The following is a 22,500-nucleotide window of genomic DNA, read 5'->3' on the forward strand; positions in this document are numbered from 1 at the left end:
TATATATATATGAAATACTTGACTTTCAGTGAATTCTAGCTAAATATATATATATATATATATATATATATATATATATATATATATATATATTTATTTATTTTATTTACATAAAAGAAATACTTGAATTTCAGTGTTCCGGTGGCTATCCATTAGATGGCAGTATTGTCCTGTTTAACTTCTCCGTTCATGATGAGTATATCATTTCGGCCACCGTGTTCAATGGAGAAGTCTGTTCTACATATTTACAGGCAACATACACCTTCCCCTTCGAACTGTCCTGGATGAACTGAAATTCTTGTTTCCATACGTTTGAATTCGTTAGGCAAGCTGTTTATATTGTGGGAAAGCGGACGTGAGAACAGGCTGTCCCCACTCAGTCTCAGGTCCGCAATTGAGCTGGAGGGGGCGTGGCCTCCAGCTCCGGCTGAATACTGGGAGTTTGTCGGGAGAAAATCTCTGAGAGGCGCTGAATACCGCTAAAAACGGGAGGGTTGGCAAGTATGGTTTTTATCCTCCTTTGTGGAGACATTGTTGATTGTCATGTCATGTTCGGATGTACACTGTCTTCGCTCCACAGTACTTTGCAGCCAGTTCAGTTTTAGTTTTGTTCTGCATAGCCTTCTCTAAGTTTCAATTACTTTTCTTAGGGGCACTCACCTTTTGTGTATTTTTGGTTTAAGCATTAGATACCTTTTTACCTGCACAAGGCCTCCCTCTGTTTCCGACTTTAGCTACCTGCTACCACCTACTGATATGGAAGAGTATTACACGGTTACTCTGCCGAGCTCTAGACAGCACCGACACTCAACAACAACGCATCATTTACAGACTATAATTACTGGATGGCAAAAAATATTTTTAACCCAAATAGGTGAAATTAGACAATCTCCTACAGCACACCAGACTGTATCTCACTAGTGTGCCGCGGCACAGTGGTTGAAAAATACTGATCTAGGTCACAGCAGCTCAGACCAGGAACAAAGCAGAGTGGGCTTGTTTTCAGAGCAGCCAGCCCCAAACACGTGTCAGGAACAGATGCGGAAGCAGATTTTTACGTAATAATTAGAGATGCGTTAAAATGTAATATCGGAAATTATCGGTATCGGTTTTTTTATTATCGGTATCGTTTTTTTTAAATTTTCTTTTTTATTAAATCAACATAAAAAACACAAGATACACTTACAATTAGTGCACCTACCCAAAAAACCTCCCTCCCCCATTTACACTCATTCACACAAAAGGGTTGTTTCATATTCTGGTTCCTACATTATATATCAATATATATCAATACAGTCTGCAAGGGATACAGTCCGTAAGCACACATGATTGTGCGTGCTGCTGCTCCACTAATAGTACTAACCTTTAACAGTTAATTTTACTAATTTTCATTCATTACTAGTTTCTATGTAACTGTTTTTATATTGTTGTACTTTCTTTTTTATTCAAGAAAATGTTTTTAATTTATTTATCTTATTTTACTAATTTTTAAAAAAAGTACCTTATCTTCACCATACCTGGTTGTCCAAATTAGGCATAATAATGTGTTAATTCCACGACTGCATATATCGGTTGATATCGGTATCGGTTGATATCGGTATCAGTAATTAAAGAGTTGGACAATATCGGAATATCGGATATCGGCAAAAAGCCATTATCGGACATCCCTAGTAATAATAAATCATATTGTAGGTGTTTATTACACTTTACATTCATATTTTGCTGTTTTGTTACATTTTTGTTGTGTTTTGCTTGGTCTGACAAGTAAAAGAGGAGCGACGTTCATATTTTGTTAATATTCAGTGTTTTATTGTTCCTAGTTAATATTGAAAATCCCACTTTCTTTATTTTCATGTACATTTTGGGTGTCCCATTCAGTAAAAAAACTGTAAAATTCCATTCGTTTTTTTTTTAGGTGGTCTGTCATAACGTTTTTAGAACTCTATCGGAAACAGGTTTCAAAGTCAAGGGCCGAGGGCCAGATCTAGCCCGCCACATAATTTTATCGGGCCCACAAACACCTGGAAATGATATGTGTCAATAAAGTATTTCATATTTTCTCACTAAATTTAATGGATTTTTTTCAGTTTGACAGAAAAAAATATATGTACTGCTTGAAATTGCTTACATTTTAAACTTTAATAGTATCCAATATTGCAACAAATATTACAGTATATTGCCATACTTTCCAAACATGTTTATGTCTAAATAAAAATACTTAACTTTACAGCAAACTACCCATCAAATGAATAAAAATGACAATACATTTTACGTTGTTCTTTACAGCATATTACTGTGCATTAAAAAAAAAACTACTACTGTTTTTTGCGTTAAAATTCTGTTGACTGAGCTGTCAGTTTTTGACTGTAAAATCTACGGTTGTTGTTTTTAACGGCGTATTACTGTAAATGGAAAGACGCTACATTTGTTTTTACGGTAGAAAAACTGGCAGCTAAGTTGCCAGAATAAAAAAATAACTTGTATTGTTTTTCCATGAATTGTTGTAAAAACCAATGTCAATTGAACACAAAAATTCTGGCAAGTAAGCTGCCAGATTTTTCCGTAAAACCCTCCAAAAAACAGTGGTACTGTTTTTCCATTTACCGTAAAATGTTGTAAAAAAAAACAAAAAACAAAACACTATTTTACAGTAGTTTTTACTGTAAAATCGACAGTATACTTAAAAAAAATGTATATCATTAAAACCTCTAAAGGCTTAGAGGCCACATGCGTGGACAGCACCTTTTAGCTCTTATTTCCTAAATTGTGTACACTACTGAATTGGGGTCCTATGGCCGCTTATGTGGACACTTATACTGCCATCTGGTGGTGTCAGAAGAGTATAACATACAATGGAATTTGGAAAAAAAAAAGTGTAAAAATAAGAATTAGCATGTCACTAAACATGAAGTACACGTTTGTGTACTTATGGACTAAGTACATCATATCAAAAGATGATTCTTAGTTTTTATTCTAATTAGGGTCCAATAAGCCCAAATAGCAAAGAGAAATAAAACAAAAGCATGTAAACAAACAGCTTGGGCCTTAAGAGGTATGAAATCCAGAGGTAAATTCATACATTATTCACTGTTACAAGCGGCCCTCTGATGGCAGCCATAACTGCCATTTGGCCCTCAATGAAAACCACTTTGACATCCCTGATATCGGACATTGTGACTTTTGGGTATTAGTGTTCCTGAGAAAAAGAGACCCAAACACACATACTGTACAGCAGATTTTTACGCATAAATGTATACATATAATTTGTACACACATACACATTGGCCCCACAGACACATTTTTTTCTCTCAATGTGGCCCCCCGAGTCAAAATATTTGCCCAGCTCTGTGCTAAGTCAGGGGTCAGCAACCCAAAACATTGAAAGAGCCCTATTGGACCAAAAATACAAAAAACGAATCTGTCTGGAGCTGTAAAAAATGAAAAGCCGTATATAAGTCTTATAATGAAGGCAACACATGATGTAAGTGTCTATATTAGCTATATTAACATACTATCAAAATGACTTTAAAAGTCTTATATAAGTTTTATAATGAAGGCAACACAAGACGTAAGTGTCTATATTAGCTATATTAACCTACTATCAAAATGACTTTAAAAGTCTTATATAAGTCTTATAATGAAGGCAACACATGATGTAAGTGTCTATATTAGCTATATTAACCTACTATCAAAATGACTTTAAAAGTCTTATATAAGTCTTAAACTGAAGGCAAAACAAGACGTAAGTGTCTATATTAGTTATATTAGCCTACTATCAAAATGACTTAAAAAGTATTATATAAGTCTTATAATGAAGGCAACACCTGATGTGTCTATATTAGCTATAATCGCCTACTATCAAAACGACTTTAAAAGTCTTGTATAAGTCTTAAACTGAAGGCAAAAAAAGACGTGTCTATATTAGCTATGATCGCCTACTATCAAAATGACTTTAAAAGTCTTATATAAGTCTTATAATGAAGGCAACACCTGATGTAAGTGTCTCTATTAGCTATATTAACCTACTATCAAAATGACTTTAAAAGTCTTGTATAAGTCTTAAACTGAAGGCAAAACAAGACGTAAGTGTCTATATTAGCTATAATAGCCTACTATCAAAATGACTTTAAAAGTCTTATAGACGTGTTATAATGAAGGCAACACATGATGTAAGTGTCTATATTAGCTATAATAGCCTACTATCAAAATTACTCTAAAAGTCTTATATAAGTCTTATAATGAACGCAAAACAAGATGTAAGTGTCTATATTAGCTTTAATAGCCTACTATCAAAATGACTTTAAAAAGTCTTATATAAGTCTTATAATGAAGGCAAAACAAGACGTACGTGTCTATATTAGCTATAATAGCCTACTATCAAAATTACTTTAAAAGTCTTATAATGAAGGCAAAACAAGACATAAGTGTCTATATTAGCTATAATAGCCTACTATCAAAATGACTTTAAAATTCTTATATAAGTGTTATAATGAAGGCAACACCTGATGTAAGTGTCTATATTAGCTATAATAGCCTACTATCAAAATGACTTTAAAATTCTTGTATAAGTGTTATAATGAAGGCAACACCTGATGTAAGTGTCTATATTAGCTATAATCGCCTACTATCAAAATGACTTTAAAAGTCTTATATAAGTCTTATAATGAAGGCAACACAAGACGTAAGTGTCTATATTAGCTATAATCGCCTACTATCAAAATAACTTTAAAAGTCTTATAGACGTGTTATAATGAACGCAAAACAAGATGTAAGTGTCTATATTAGCTATAATAGCCTACTATCAAAATGACTTTAAAAGTCTTATATAAGTCTTATAATGAAGGCAACACAAGACGTAAGTGTCTATATTAACTATATTAACCTACTATCAAAATGACTTTAAAAGTCTTATATAAGTGTTATAATGAAGGCAACACAAGACGTAAGTGTCTATATTAGCTATATTAACATACTATCAAAATGACTTTAAAAGTCTTATATAAGTCTTATAATGAAGGCAACACAAGACGTAAGTGTCTATATTAGCTATATTAACATACTATCAAAATGACTTAAAAAGTCTTATATAAGTCTTATAATGAAGGCAACACCTGATGTAAGTGTCTAAATTAGCTATAATAGCCTACCATCAAAATGACTTTAAAAGTCTTATATAAGTCTTATAATGAAGGCAACACCTGATGTAAGTGTCTATATTAGCTATAATAGCCTACCATCAAAATGACTTTAAAAGTCTTATATAAGTCTTATAATGAAGGCAACACCTGATGTGTCTATATTAGCTATAATAGCCTACTATCAAAACGACTTTAAAAGTCTTGTATAAGTCTTAAACTGAAGGCAACACATGATGTAAGTGTCTATATTAGCTATAATAGCCTACTATCAAAATGACTTTAAAAGTCTTATATAAGTCTTATAATGAATGCAAAACAAGACGTATGTGTCTATATTAGCTATCAGCCTACTATCAAAATGACTTTAAAAGTCTTATATAAGTCTTATAATGAAGGCAAAACAAGACGTAAGTGTCTGTATTAGCTATAATAGCCTACTATCAAAATGACTTTAAAAGTCATTTGCCTTCATTATAAGACTTCCCAGGGGGTGATGGGTCAAATGCAGAGAATAATTTCGCCACACCTGGTGTGTGTGTGACAATCATTGGCACTTTAACATCAGAATGCTGCGAGAGCGCTGTCATTGGCCAGAGGGGCGTAGTAAATGCAAATTGTTTGTAACGTTTGTCACTACCTGTCCCTCCAGGCAACAACGTGTGCTCGTCCCCCGTGGTCACATCCTGCACCCAGTGTCTCAGGCGTGCACCGCAGTGTTCCTGGTGCTTCAAGGAGGTATGGAATGCGTCTACGTACAAGCACGTCTCTGGCGGGGGGGGAAAAAACGAGAGACTTTGAGCCGCATTCTTTGGATGATACAGGCTTTTATACCATCCACACGTGTAACCATGATGTATTTCAGCTTCTCTTTCCATTCCATTTCTATTCCTTCCCACATTGGACCCACATGTTTAGTCTAGGCACCACTGCCTACCTTTTCTCTGCATCTGCTTGGGGGTTCTGTCTCGTAAAAGATCAGCGGCCCGGCCGAGAGGAAGCGTTAAACATCCAAACACACACATATATTTGGGAAATAACACATCAACGCGCACACAACACTTAAAGGCCTACTGAAATGAATTGTTTTTATTCAAACGGGGATAGCAGATCTATTCTATGTGTCATACTTGATCATTTCGCGATATTGCCATATTTTTGCTGAAAGGATTTAGTATAGAACAACGACGATAAAGATCGCAAATTTTGGTATCGGATTAAAAAAAGGCTTGCCCCTACCGGAAGTAGCGTGACGTAGTCAGTTGAACATATACGCAAAGTTCCCTATTGTTTACAATGATGGCCGCATGAAGTGAGAGAGATTCGGACCGAGAAAGCGACAATTTCCCCATTAATTTGAGCGAGGATGAAAGATTTGTGGATGAGGAAAGTGCAAGTGAAGGACTAGTGGGGAGTTGAAGCTATTCAGATAGGGAAGATGCTGTGAGAGCCGGGGGTGACCTGGGGCCGTACTTATCAAGCTTCTTAGAGTGCCATTTTACACTTAAGTCCTGAGAATTTGCGAAATTTAGTCCTACTCTCAAACTTAAGAATAAAAGCTTTTTATCAACGTTCTTAAGTCTAAGAATCACTCCTACTCTCCACGATATTTAAGAGACCTTCAGAGGTGTCTTAAGTGGTTAGGAGTTGCCAGCAGGGGACGGCACTGAGGCGAGAGAGACGTGCGCGAACATTCAGGGAGCGGAACGATGTTCTGGATTTGTTTGATGACGAGCAGCTGATCAAACGGTATCGTTTAGACAGAACGGGTATTATTTTTGTCACAGATTTAATACTTTTTGATTCCATGTTGATTTCTGCATGTGGCTGCAGCGGGCTAGTATATATAGAGCCACCCACACCAGTTTCAAATGAGTTGCCTAATTAATGAATTGGAAAGAAAATGTTATGACAGTAGCGTATGTGAGTGGCCGTGAGGTGAGTGACGTCAGTGAGTGTGTGGGCGAGAGAAGAGAGGGAGCGGTAGCGTGAGTGCCGGCGGGGACTAGTTTGTTTTGTATTATGTTGTAGTTTATTGTCAAAATATACACTCCCATTGTCCACTTAAATATTTCCAAGATATTTCTTTATTCTTAGACAACGGATTCCCTTCCGTGATTGGTCATTTCTATGGACACAGAAATGACGTCACCTAAAATTCCGTTTACGGCACATAATAATGTCGTAATTCAGCTCTGAGTGTGACACTTAAGATTCAGTCCTACACTTCGCTGAAAGTGTGAGTAAGACGCTTGATAACTAACTTTTAAGTGCAGCTTTCAGCGAAGAATTTATTTACTCTTAAGTCAACTCTTAGCAGACTTCTTAGGAGTAATTCTGAGAAGCTTGATAAGTACGGCCCCTGATATTCAGCTGGAAATGACTAAAACAGTAAATAACACAAGACATATATATACTCTATTAGCCACAACACAACCAGGCTTATATTTAATATGCCACAAATTAATCCCGCATAAAAACACCTAGGTGTTTGTTATGCCAGCTACTAGCTCGAGCTAGTTATAGCTCGAGCGGGTAATATGGACGGGATCCCGTCTATATAACCAGCCAATACAATTCAAACACCTGCACAACACACACACTCACTCAGCCCAAAGAACCGTTCACCTAACCCAAGGTTCATAAAGCTTATATATTTAACCAAAGTTACGTACGTGACACGCACGTACGGGCAAGCAATCAAATGTTTGGAAGCGCGCGGGTGGGACCTGATATTCAGCTGGGAATGACTACAACAGTAAATAAACACAAGACATATATATACTCTATTAGCCACAACACAACCAGGCTTATATTTAATATGCCACAAATTAATCCCGCATAACAAACACCTAGGTGTTTGTTATGCTAGCTCCTAGCTGCTAGCTCGAGCTAGTTATAGCAAGCGATCAAATGTTTGGAAGAGTAGTCACTGTATCGCATCTGCGTCTGTTAACGAAGTCAAAGTCCTCCTGGTAAGAGTCTCTGTTGTCCGAGTTCTTCGATCTTGACTGCATCTTTCGGGAATGTAAACAATGAAACACCGGCTGTGTTGTGTTGCTGACTTCCCTCGCAAAATACTCCGCTTCGCACCGACTTTCTTCTTTGCTTGCTCAGCTTCTTTCTCCATAATGCAATGAACAAATTGCAACAGATTCACCAACACAGATGTCCAGAACACTGTGGAATTATGAAATGAAAACAGAGCTATTTTGTATTGGCTTCAATGGGGAAGCCATACCTCTGTTAAACTGGCTACGTCACGCACATACGTCATCCTCCGAAGGCTTTTTCATCCGGAAGTGTGGCGGAAAATTTAAAATGGCACTTTATAAGTTAACCCGGGCCAACTGGCATGTGTTGCAATGTTAAGATTTCATCATTGATATATAAACTATCAGACTGCGTGGTCGGTAGTAGTGGCTTTCAGTAGGCCTTTAACTGTCGCCTGTTGAAAGGTTTCAGGTGCTTTCCTGCCATGTGAACCTTGACTTTTACCAGCATCATTGGGTGCTGTCGTGCTCAGTGGCGTGTGAAAGCCTTCAAACGCAGAGTGACACTGACTTTTTTTTTTAAGTGCCAGGAAAGGCCCGGAAAGTCGAGCTGTCATTGGGATGACGTTTTAAAAAATGAACAACTCAGCTTTTGCATATACAACATCCATTTGGAATTATGCAAGCCATTGAAGTTACACTTACGGCCTCTTTATTAGGTACTAGGTAGGGATGTCCGATAATATCGGCCTGCCGATATTATCGGACGATATATGCGTTAAAATGTAATATCGGAAATGATCGGTATCGTTTTTTTTATTATTGGTATCGTTTTTTTTTTTTGTTTTTTTTTTATTAAATCCACATAAAAAACACAAGATACACTTACAATTAGTGCACCAACCCAAAAAACCTCCCTCCCCCATTTACACTCATTCACACAAAAGGGTTGTTTCTTTCTGTTATTAATATTCTGGTTCCTACATTATATATCAATATATATCAATACAGTCTGCAAGGGATACAGTCCGTAAGCACACATGATTGTGCGTGCTGCTGGTCCACTAATAGTACTAACCTTTAACAGTTAATTTTACTAATTTTCATTCATTACTAGTTTCTATGTAACTGTTTTTATATTGTTGTACTTTATTTTTTATTCAAGAAAATGTTTTTAATTTATTTATCTTATTTTACTAATTTTTTTAAAAAGTACCTTATCTTCACCATACCTGGTTGTCCAAATTAGGCATAATAATGTGTTAATTCCACGACTGCATATATCGGTTGATATCGGTATCGGTTGATATCAGTATCGGTAATTAAAGAGTTGGACAATATCGGAATATCGGATATCGGCAAAAAGCCATTATCGGACATCCCTAGTACTAGGGTGGTTTTGATACCAATATTTTGTTACCGGTACCAAAATGTATTTTGATACTTTTCTAAATAAAGGGGACCACAAAAAATGGCATTATTGGCGTTATTTTAACAAGAAATCTTAGGGTACATGAAACATATGTTTATTATTGCAATTTGGCCCTTAAATAAAATAGTGAACATACTAGACAACTTGTCTTTTAGTAGTAAGTAAACAAACAAAGACTCCTAATTAGTCTGCTGACGTATGCAGTAACATATTGTGTCATTTATCATTATATGTTGCCAACTCATTCCAGAGAAGACCAACAACATGACACAAAGAATAGGATGGTCTCGATACCAATATTTTGGTACCGGTACCTGTACCAAAATGTATTTCAATACATTTCTAAATAAAGGGGACCACAAAAAATGGCATTATTGGCTTTATTTTAACAAAAAATCTTAGGGTACATGAAACATATGTTTATTATTGCAATTTGGTCATTAAATAAAATAGTAAACATACTAGACAACTTGTCTTTTAGTAGTAAGTAAACAAAGACTCCTAATTAGTCTGCTGACGTATGCAGTAACATATTGTGTCATTTATCATTATATGTTGCCAACTCATTCCAGAGAAGACCAACAACATGACACAAAGAATAGGATGGTCTCGATACCAATATTTTGTGTACCAAAATGTATTTCAATACATTTCTAAATAAAGGGGACCACAAAAAATTGCATTATTGGCTTTATTTTAACAAAAAATCTTAGGGTACATGAAACATATGTTTATTATTGCAATTTAGTCCTTAAATAAAATAGTGAACATACTAGACAACTTGTCTTTTAGTAGTAAGTAAACAAACAAAGACTCCTAATTAGTCTGCTGACGTATGCAGTAACATATTGTGTCATTTATACACCTATTATTTTGTACACAAACAAGCTGTAAAAATGGATTATTAATCTGCTTGTTCATTTACTGTTAATATCTGCTTATTTTCTGTTTCAACATGTTCTATCTACACTTCTGTTCAAATGTAATAATCACTTATTCTTCTCTTGTTTGGGTACTTCATATTAGTTTTGGATGACACCACAAATTTAGGTATCGATCCGATACCAAGTAGTTACAGGATCATACATTGGTCATATTCAAAGTCCTCATGTGTCCGGGGACATATTTTCTGACTTTATGAATATAATATGAATTAGTAAGTTATGAATGAAGAATCCTTTTGAGCAGAACGCTCAAAAACGCTGTTTTACTTCCGGGTCAAGGCACTAAACGGGAAGTACGTTTTAAACCCGCAGCACCTGCAGTGAGCAAACGTGTCCAAAAGATGGCGCTATAGCACAAACGATAACACGCCACTTCAGTGTCTCTGTCGGTGTTCTATGAAAACATTATGGCCGTTACCAAAGAAAAATCCATAAATTAGCCGCACCGTTTTATAAGCAGCCGGGTTCAAAGCGTTAGAAAAAAGTAGTGGCTTATAGTCCAGTAAATGCTTTATTTACGGCTGCTGGCATGAGATAGGAGCGGTTGAAAAAATCCAACATTCATTTATAGTTATGTCGTGTGTTCAAACACTGGAAGTAGTTTTAGTTATATTGTAAAACTTACAAACGTTGCTTGGAGTGATGAATGAGGAATCCATACGAGTAGTGACGCTATGGACGGCTGGAAGACTGAAGAGCAACTCTACTTCCGGTTTTGATTTCCTAAATAGAAGGACACTGCGGCGCCTGCAGTGAGCGAATTCGTCCAAAAGATGGCGACGTAGCACAAACAGTAAAAAAAAAAAATTCCCGGTGTATTTGCTTTTTGTTGTTTTTTTATCATTTGTATTGCGGTATAGCTCGTGCCGGCAACTTGAGGGTTCCGGGTTCGATCCCCGCTTCTGCCAACCTAGTCACTGCCGTTGTGTCCTTGGGCAAGACACTTTACCCACCTGCTCCCAGTGCCACCCACACTGGTTTAAATGGAACTTAGATATTGGGTTTCGCTACGTAAAGCGCTTTGAGTCACTAGAGAAAAGCGCTATATAAATATAATTCAAACAATTCACAATTAAGCTGCCCGCGAAGAAAAATCCACAAGTTAGCTGCACCGTTTTATAGGCGGCAGACTTTAAAGCGTAAGAAAAAAGTAGCGGCTTACAGTACGGTGTGTTGATCTTTAGCTGTAAGATGACCGGATATTTTGTCCGGATCTTAAGGTGCAAAGGTCACTAACCCGCTGGAAAGCGACAAGGCTTGACACTGCGGCTTTGTTTGGTCGGATGATTATTGTGCCGGTTATATTCCCATAATCACAAGTAGTTGTAGAAGTTCTTTAGAAGAAGTTCAAACCCATGAACCAGAACAATATGCAGAATTGTGCCTGTGTCTATGCGCTATATCAGTGTTTTTCAACCACTAGTGTGCCGTGATATACCGTCTGGTGTGCCGTGGGAGATTGTCTAATTTCACCTATTTGGGTTAAAAATATTTTTGGCAAAGCAGTAATTATAGTCTGCAAATGATGTGTTGTTGTTGAGTGTCGGTGCTGTCTAGAGCTCGGCAGAGTAACCGTGTAATACTCTTCCATATCAGCAGGTGGCAGCCGGTAGCTAATTGCTTTGTCGATGTCGGAAACAGTGGGAGGCAGGGTGCAGGTAAAAAGGCGTCTAATGCTTAAACCAAAAATAAACAACAGGTGAGTGCAGCTAAGAAAAGGCATGGAAGCTTAGGGAAGGCTATGCAGAACGAAACTAAAACTGAACTGGCTGCAAAGGAAACAGAAACAGAATGCTGGACGACAGCAAAGACTTACTGCGGAGCAAAGTAGTACATCCGAACATGACATGACAATCAACAATGTCCCCACAAAGAAGGATAAAAACCACTGAAATATTCTTTGATTGCTAAAACAAAGTAGATGCGGGAAATATCGCTCAAAGGAAGACATGAAACTGCTACAGGAAAATACCAAAAAAAGAGAAAAAGCCACCAAAATAGGAGCGCAAGACAAGAAGTAAAACACTACACACAGGAAAACAGCAAAAAAGTCCAAATAAGTCGGGGTGTGATGTGACAGATGGTGACAGTACACCTACTTTGAGACAAGAGCTATATTGATGCATGCTTTAAAGTCATATCCAACAATTGCGACAACGACTTTTTACTGTCAACCGAGTTTCGTTTTTTAATGATTTCTGCTGGTGGTGTGCCTCCGCATTTTTTCAACGCAAAAAATGTGCCTCGGCTCAAAAAAGGTTGAAAAACACTGTTGTGTATTAGACTTAGACTTAGACAAACTTTAATGATCCACAAGGGAAATTGTTCAACACAGTAGCTCAGTTACAATGACGGAAAGGACAATGCAGGTATAAATAGACTAATATAGCTATAAAAAAATAAAAAATAAAAATCTAACATATATACGAATATATTATATATTACAGTGGTACTTCAGTTGTTGTTAGTAATCGGTTTCAAAATGTCAGATGAAAACGGATGCAAAGAAATATTGACAAGGTCAAATATATACAGTAAGTGAATGAAATGCATAAATAAACAATTAGAGAAGAACTGCACTTTTTGGGGGGGGATCATTCACAATCCTTATGTGATTTAAGAACACATGCCTTTCTCTTTCCTGTGCGTTCTAAATAGTGAAAAATGGCTAGTAAGAAGCGGTTAACAATGCATGTAACGGGGATACAATCTATTCTCCAAAAACCTGCAAAAATTGTTGTATTTATCGCACATGTTGTGAGTATGTATCCAATGTAGTAACAGGCACATTCATAACATGTAATATTTTACAGTATTTCTTTCATTTTAAATAGAGATGTCCGATAATATCGGACTGCCGATATTATCGGCCGATAAATGCTTTAAAATGTAATATCGGAAATTATCGGTATCGGTTTCAAAAAGTAACATGTATGACTTTTTAAAACGGCGCTGTGTATACACGGACGTAGGGAGAAGTACAGAGCGCCAATAAACCTTAAAGGCACCGCCTTTGCGTGCCGGCCCAGTCACATGATATCTACGGCTTTTCACACACACAAGTGAATGCAAGGCATACTTGGTCAACAGCCATACAGGTCACACTGAGGGTGACCGTATAAACAAATTTAACACTGTTACAAATATGCGCCACACTGTGAACTCACACCAAACAAGAAGGACAAACATACTTCGGGAGAACGTCCGCACCGTAACACAACAGAACAAATACCCAGAACCCCTTGCAGCACTAACTCTTCCGGGACGCTACAATATACCCCCCGCCCCCACCTCAACCTCCTCATGCTCTCTCAGGGAGAGCACGTCCCAAATTCCAAGCTGCTGTTTTGAGGCATGTTAAAAAAAAATAATGCACTTTGTGACTTCAATAATAAATATGGCAGTGCCATGTTGGCATTTTTTTCCATAACTTGAGTTGATTTATTTTGGAAAACCTTGTTACATTGTTTAATGCATCCAGCGGGGCATCACAACAAAATTAGGCATAATAATGTGTTAATTCCACCACTGTATATATCGGTATATATCCCCTCCATGTTCAAACTGCTTCCACAGTGGAGTGTTTTAAGTCTCGTCTTAAGACCCACTTTTATTCTTTGGCTTTTAACACTACGTGAGTTGTGTGGTCTTCTGTCCTCTGTTGTCCTGTGTGTTTTTTATAAATTTTGATGTCTATTTTACTGTTTTAATTGGTTTTACCCTTTAAAATCGTTTTTAATCATATTTATTTTTTATATTGTCTCTGTATTGGTTTTCTATTCATTTATTCTTTGTTTTTATTCAGTCATTGGTGTAGCATAATATTGTTTTTAATATTGTTTTTAATGTTGTTTTTAACATGGCTGTGCAGCACTTTGGAAACATTCTTGTTGTGTAAATGTGCTATATAAATAAAGTGGATTGGATTGGTATCGGTTGATATCGGAATTGGTAATTAAGTCATGAAACTGGAAAAAACAAGAAAAGTGCACTTGTTATTAGTGAGAATATACTTATTTTAAGGTATTTTTGGGTTTATTGAGGTTAGCTAATTTTACTTGTTTTAGAAAGTCTTGACAAGCCACATTTTCTTGTTCTATTGGCAGATAATTTTGCTTAGTTCAAGTAAAATACCCCTCATTTTTGTACATTTGTTTCTTGTTTTTGAACACTGACTTTTTGCAGTGTGGGGCATACAAAAACCAAGGTGGTACTGTATTCATATTACAGGAGCCGTAAAAGAACTATTTGAGTTTGTATTATTATGATTCTGAATCGATTCATAAGTTTCAAGAATCGATTTTGAAAAATACGTTTTTTTAGAGCAGGGGTCACCAACCAACTACCTGGTGCCCGCGGGCACCAGGTAGCCCGTAAGGACCAGATGAGTAGCCCGCTGGCCTGTTCTAAAAATAGCTCAAATAGCAGCACTTACCAGTGAGCTGCCTCTATTTTTAAATTGTATTTATTTACTAGCAAGCTGGTCTCGCTTTGCCCGACATTTTTAATTCTAAGAGAGACAAAACTCAAATAGAATTTGAAAATCCAAGAAAATATTTTAAAGACTTGGTCTTCACTTGTTTAAATAAATTCATTATTTTTTTACTTTGCTTCTTATAACTTTCAGAAAGACAATTTTAGAGAAAAAACTACAACCTTAAAAATGATTTTAGGATTTTTAAACACATATACCTTTTTACCTTTTAGATTCCTTCCTCTTCTTTCCTGACAATTGAAATCAATGTTCAAGTAAATTTATTTTTTATTGTAAAGAATAATAAATACATTTTAATTTAATTCTTCATTTTAGCTTCTGTTTTTTCGACGAAGAATATTTGTGAAATATTTCGTCAAACTTATTATGATTAAAATTCAAAAAAATTATTCTGGCAAATCTAGAAAATCTGTAGAATCTAATTTAAATCTTATTTCAAAGTCTTTTGAATTTAAAAAAAAAAAAATTTGTTCTGGAAAATCTAGAAGAAATAATGATTCGTCTTTGTTAGAAATATAGCTTGGTCCAATTTGTTTTATATTCTAACAAAGTGCAGATTGGATTTTAACCTATTTAAAACATGTCATCCAAATTCTAAAATTAATCTTAATCAGGAAAAATTACTAATGATGTTCCATAAATAATTTTTTAAATTTTTTCAAAAAGATTCGAATTAGCTAGTTTTTCTCTTCTTTTTTTCCGTTGAATTTTGAATTTTAAAGAGTCGAAATTGAAGATAAACTATGTTTCAAAATGTAATTGTCATTTTTTGTGTGTTTTCTCCTCTTTCAAACCATTCAATTAAGTGTAAATATCATTAATTATTAATAATAACATAGAGTTAAAGGTAAATTGAGCAAATTGGTTATTTCTGGCAATTTATTTAAGTGTGTATCAAACTGGTAGCCCTTCGCATTAATCAGCACCCAAGAAGTAGCTCTTGCTTTCAAAAAGGTTGGTGACCCCTGTTTTAGACCATCTAAATGTCATACGTCAGCAGCTTGACCTGTTTTGGAAAGGTTTTAATATATTTTATACATCTAATTATACATTGTGAGGATGAGTTCCTATCAAGAATCTGAATTGAATCCTCAGCCTAGGAATCGGAATGGAAATGAATGGTGACTTGTACTTTATGTCTATAAAATCCTGACTGTGTGTGTGTCCTTCAGGACTTTCTGGATGGAGCGGATTTGAGCCACCGCTGTGACTTCCAGGAGAACCTGCTCAGCAGAGGCTGTGGACCCGAGTTCACGGAGCGCTCAAAGGTCCAAGTGGAGGTCGACGCTACCACAAGCGGCACGCAAGTGTCGCCGCGAGACATCAGCGTCGCGCTCACGCCAGGTACGCCCAACAGCCACATGAAAGAACTTGTGAGGAGTAACGATGTGTGCGGGACTGTAGGTTCAGACGCCAGCTTCATGGTGGCTGTGAAGCAGCTGCCACGTTACCCAGTGGATCTTTACTACCTGGTGGATGTCTCCGCATCCATGCAAGAAAACCTCGATCATGTAAGTTGGCATCGTCGACGTTTAATGACTGAGTGGATGAGGCAGTGATTCCCAACCTTGTTATTTCATTTACTAGAACAGATTGTGATTCTGTAGTGCGTCTAGACCAGGGGTCACCAACCTTTTTGAAAGCAAGAGCTACTTCTTGGGTAGTGATTAATGCGAAGGGCTACCAGTTTGATACACACTTAAATAAATTGCCAGAAATAGCCAATTTGCTCATTGTACCTTTAACTCTATGTTATTATTAATAATTAATTATATTTACACTTAATTGAACGGTTTAAAAGAAGACAAAACACGAAAAAAATGACAATTACATTTTGAAACATAGTTTATCTTCAATTTCGACTCTTTAAAATTCAAAATTCAACCGAAAAAAAGAAGAGAAAAACTAGCTCATTCCAATCTTTTTGAAAAAATAAAAAAAATAATTTATGGAACATCATAAGTCATTCTTCCTGATTAAGATTAATTTTAGAATTTTGATGACATGTTTTAAATAGGTTAAAATCCAATCTGCACTTTGTTAGAATATATAACAATTGGACCAAGCTATATTTCTAACAAAGACAAATCATTATTTCTTCTAGATTTTCCAGAACAAACATTTTAAAAGAAATTCAAAAGACTTTGAAATAAGATTGAAATTTGATTCTACAGATTTTCTAGATTTGCCAAAATATTTTTTTTGAATTTTAATCATAATAAGTTTGAAGAAATATTTTACAAATATTCTTCGTCGAAAAAACAGAAGCTAAAATGAAGAATTAAATTAAAATGTATTTATTATTCTTTACAATAAAAATAAAAAAATTTACTTGAACATTGATTTAAATTGTCAGGAAAGAAGAGGAAGGAATTTAAAAGGTAAAAAGGTATATGTGTTTAAAAATCCTAAAATAATTTTTAAGATTGTATTTTTTCTCTAAAATTGTCTTTCTGAAAGTTATAAGAAGCAAAGTAAAAAAATTTATGAATTTATTCAAACAAGTGAAGACCAAGTCTTTAAAATATTTTCTTGGATTTTCAAATTCTATTTGAGTTTTGTCTCTCTTAGAATTAAAAATGTCGGGCAAAGCGAGACCAGCTTGCTAGTAAATAAATAAAATTTAAAAAATAGAGTCAGCTCACTGGTAAGTGCTGCTATTTGAGCTATTTTTAGAACAGGCCAGCGGGCTACTCATCTGGTCCTTACGGGCTACCTGGTGCCCGCGGGCACCGCGTTGGTGACCCCTGGTCTAGAACAATCCCGATGGTTCTTTTCCTCTTTGGTCCGGAGGACACGACGTCCGCAGTTTCCAAAAACAATTTGAAATGTGGACTGGTCAGACCACAGAACATTTTTCTACTTTGCATCAGTCCATCTTAGATGAGCTCGGGCCCAGCGAAGCCGGCGGCGTTTCTGGGTGTTGTTGATAAATGGTTTTGGCGTTGCATAGTAGAGTTTTAACTTGCGCTTAAAGATGTAGCGACCAACTGTAGTTACTGACAGTGGTTTTCTGAAGTGTTCCTGAGCCCATGTGGTGATATCCTTTACACACTGATGTCGCTTTTTGATCGAAGGTCACGGGCATTTAATGTTACATGCAGTGATTTTTCAGGATTCTATGAAACTTTTGATGATATCACGGAGCGTAGATGGTGAAATCCCTAAATTCCTTGCAATAGCTGGTTGAGAAATGTTGTTCTTAAACTGTTGGACAATTTGCTGACGCATTCGTCGACAAAGTGGTGACCCTCGCCCCATCCTTGTTTGTGAATGACTGAGCATTTCATGGAAGTTGCTTTTACACCCAATCATGGCACCCACCTGTTCCCAATTTGCCCGTTCACCTGTAGGATGTTCCAAATAAGTGTTTGATGAGCATTCCTCCACTTTCTCAGTCTTTTTTGCCACTTGTGCCAGCTTTTTTTGAAAGATGTTGCAGGCATCACATTCCAAATAAGCGAATATTTGCAAAAAATAACAAAGTTTTCCAGTTCAAACGTTAAGTATCTCGTCTTTGCAGTCTATTCCTACTAGAGATGTCCCGATCCAGGTTTTTGCACTTCCGATCCGATACCGATACTGACCGATACTGGCCTATCCGAGCATGTATTAGTTTAAAGTTATTTAGCCTACTTAGTTGTCACAATCATGTTGAAAAGGGTTTTAGTACCCTTGATAACAACTAGCCAGCTGAATTAGGGGAGTTTGAATAATACACAATGGTTGGTAACAAGAAACTGACCTGTTTATTCAAGGATAAACACAAAATGGACAAAATTATACATGACAAACAGAAATGGCCTCATTGAACTAGGGCTGGGCGATATGGCCTTTTTTTTAATATTGCGATATTTTAAGGCCATATTGCGATACACGATATATATATCTCGAATGAACACTTGATGCATATAATCACAGCAGTATGATGTTTCTATGTGTTTTGATTGATTGATTGAGACTTTTATTAGTAGGTTGCACAGTGAAGTACATATTCCGTACAATTGACCACTAAATGGTAACACCCGGATAAGTTTTTCAACTTGTTTAAGTCGGGGTCCACTTAAATTGATTCATGATACAGATATATACTATCATTTGAATTGAAGTATTTATTTCAAACCTGCACAGTACAACAAAACATTTTTTTTTTTTTTTTACATTTTGGCAGAGACATTTATGCAAGGCTAGAAAAGGGGTTGGATGAAGCAGATGCTTATAATATCCCAACCCCTCTCACTCATTCCACATTTAACATAAACAATATAATACAAGAACAATACTATACAAACAAAAACAAGAAAAGCTCCTGTACACTAACAATACAATAGTACCACTGTTACTTTGAGACAAGACGAGACAAAACACACACACACACACACACACACACACACACACACACACACACACACACACACACACACACACACACACACACACACACACACACACACACACACACACACACACACACACACACACACACACACACACACACACACACACACACACACACACACACAGGCCCAAACACTCCCTGACCATACACCTCTCTCCCATCGCTCTGTGCTGAGGGCATCAATCAATCAATCAATCAATGTTTATTTATATAGCCCTAAATCACTAGTGTCTCAAAGGGCATCACTCTCTTTCCTCCTCGTACTTCTTCAGTACTTCTTTTTTAAATAGTCTTTTAAATTGAATCATGTTAGAACACGTTTTTAACTCTTCCCCTACGTCGTTCCACAGACTGACTCCACGCACTGAAATGCACATTGACTTTAAAGTTGTTCTAAATGTAGGCAAATATAATTTGTTGTTTCCTCTTAGACTGAGCATCTCTATCCTGGAATAGGTTCTGTATATTGGATGGTAGAGAGTTTTGGGATGCCCTAAACATAATTTGAGCAGTTTTAAATTTGATCACATCGTGCAGTTTAAGTTGCTTTAACTCCACGAATAGTGGATTTGAATGATGTCTGTAGTGAACATTGGACACAATCCTAATGGCCTTTTTCTGCAGAGTGACTAAAGGCTGTAGATGGGATGTATAACAATTTCCCCAGACTTCAACACAATAATTTAAATACGACATAATAAATGAATGGTACAATAACAGCAGAGCATTGGTGTTCAATAAATGACATGATCTCCTCATCATTCCAACACATTTAGCAACCTTTGTCCTCAAGTAACTTATATGAGGCTTCCATGATATATTTTCCATCTATTACCACTCCTAAGAATGAATTTTGTTGAACATAATCTATTGGTGTATCATCAATAACAATCCTGATGGGTATATTACTTTTTCGATTGCTAAAGAGCATGATTTTGGTCTTCTTTACATTCAGAGACAATTTGTTGGTATTAAACCAAGTTTTTAACTTTATCATCTCCTCAGTTACAGAGGCCAGAAGTTGCTTCATGTCGTCACCTGCACATGTAATGGTTGTATCATCAGCAAAGAGGATGAACTCCAGCAGTGTTGATACTTTACATATTTCATTGATATACATTATAAATAGTGTGGGTCCTAGTATGGACCCCTGGGGTCCATACTAGGACCCATCAGATATATACTATCATCATAATACAGTCATCACACAAGATAATCACATTGAATTATTTACATTATTTATAATCCGGGGTGTGGAGGGGGGCGCCGGATGTAAGTGTCAAAAAGACAGCCAAAAGAGTTTGATATGAGAATAAATCTAAAGTTAAAATATAGGGTAGAAATGCACCCATTTGCAGGAAATGTAGTCTTGATTTTCAATTTTTTCTTTCAAGGCTTGCATGTCTTCATTAAAACATTCTTCTTCATACTGCATTAATATATGCTACTTTTAAACTTTCATGCAGAGAAGGACTGAAACTTTTTTTTAAAAATCACTAATTTTTTCATACGGTGTTGATGTGGACATTTTTGCCTCGGCATTTTGATGGTGTGGGCGTGTGGCACCGAATGGAGATAAGCGTCTCGACAGACGTTACAATATTTGAACAACGATGACGAAAACTGTTTCCTCTGTCGTGTCAGTGTGTCGAAGATTGTTATGAGCAGTGCGCAATTGCACAGGCGCGCACCTTAGAGGGAACGTTGCTCGCACAGCTGCGCTAGCATCACAGCTAACGGTAGCCGTGCTGCTACCTCTCTGCTCGGGGAGGGCGTATACGTATATGACGTATGACGTGTGTAAGAAGGTGCGCTTGCTGTCTGTGAGAGGGAGACACAGAAAAGAGTGAAAAGAGCCTGTCGTGTAATGCCAGCAGCGAAAAGCAACTGCGTTAGAATCCACAGACCTGTGGATGTGTTGAAGGTGTGCTGGAAAATGCGGAACGGAAATTAGAGAGTAGCAGAAAAGTGGAATGTATTATTTAAATCGGTGCGTTGGAAAGCACGGACCGGAGTTTGTTTTTTTTGTAAACTGGATCTGGATCAGCATTTTCCCATGCCTTGCCGATACGCATTTTTGGCAAGTATCGGCGGCCGATCAGATCCAAATATCGGATCGGGACATCCCTAATTCATACCAATACTAACTTTATTTATAAAGCCCTTTAAAAACAACCACAGTTGAAGAACAAAGGGCTGTACACCACAAAAGAAATACAGGCAAGGACAGACTAAAAAAATAACATTTAAAACAGAGGTAAAATACACATTGAAAAAGCAAATACAAATTATCTTAAGAACAATCTGCTAGATAAAAGCAGTTAAAAAGTTAAAAACAGTTTAAAGTCTCATGCTGGGTTAAAAGCCAGTGAATAAAAATGGGTTTTAAGAAGAGTCTTAAAAGTAGCCAAAGAAGGGGCCTGTCTCACATGGCGAGGGAGATCGTTCCAGAGTTTGGGACCCGCAACAGAGAAGGCTTTGTCCCCTCTGACCTTGCGCTTTGATTTGGGTACCTGCAACCTATATTCAATTGAATATAGGTTGAAAAGGATTTGCAAATCATTGTATTCTGTTTTTATTTACCATTTACACAACGTGTCAACTTCACTGCTTTTGGGGATTGTACACACACTACCGTTCAAAAGTTTGGGGTCACCTAAACAATTTTGTGGAATAGCCTTCATTTCTAAGAACAAGAATAAGACTGTCGAGTTTCAAATGAATGTTCTCTTTTTCTGACCATTTTGAGCGTTTAATTGACCCCGCAAATGTGATGCTCCAGAAACTCAATCTGCTCAAAGGAAGGTCAGTTTTGTAGCTTCCGTAACGAGCTAGACTGTTTTCAGATGTGTGAACATGATTGCACAAGGGTTTTCTAATCATCAATTAGCCTTCTGAGCCAATGAGCAAACACATTGTACCATTAGAACACTGGAGTGATAGTTGCTGGAAATGGGCCTCTATACACCTATGTAGATATTGCACCAAAGACCAGACATTTGCAGCTAGAATAGTCATTTACCACATTAGCAATGTATAGAGTGTATTTCTTTAAAGTTAAGACTAGTTTAAAGTTATCTTCATTGAAAAGTACAGTGCTTT

General features: G+C 36.6%; 1 protein-coding gene and 1 pseudogene across 3 annotated transcripts in view; one reads left to right on the forward strand and one right to left on the reverse strand.

The window, feature by feature from the left end:
* LOC133635945 (transmembrane protein 196-like) overlaps positions 1-22,500 on the reverse strand; it is a 155,874-nt gene that overhangs the window by 85,092 nt on the left and 48,282 nt on the right. For all 3 annotated transcript variants that reach the window (XM_062029430.1, XM_062029429.1, XM_062029431.1), the window contains exon 5: positions 5,776-5,904. The gene's annotated coding sequence lies outside the window, so the exon portion shown is untranslated. The remainder of the gene's footprint in view (positions 1-5,775; positions 5,905-22,500) is intronic.
* The window catches only part of LOC133635943 (integrin beta-8-like), an 86,757-nt pseudogene that overhangs the window by 5,427 nt on the left and 58,830 nt on the right, over positions 1-22,500 (forward strand).

This window comes from Entelurus aequoreus, linkage group LG20 (genome assembly GCF_033978785.1).
Source record: "Entelurus aequoreus isolate RoL-2023_Sb linkage group LG20, RoL_Eaeq_v1.1, whole genome shotgun sequence".
Lineage (NCBI taxonomy): Eukaryota > Metazoa > Chordata > Actinopteri > Syngnathiformes > Syngnathidae > Entelurus > Entelurus aequoreus.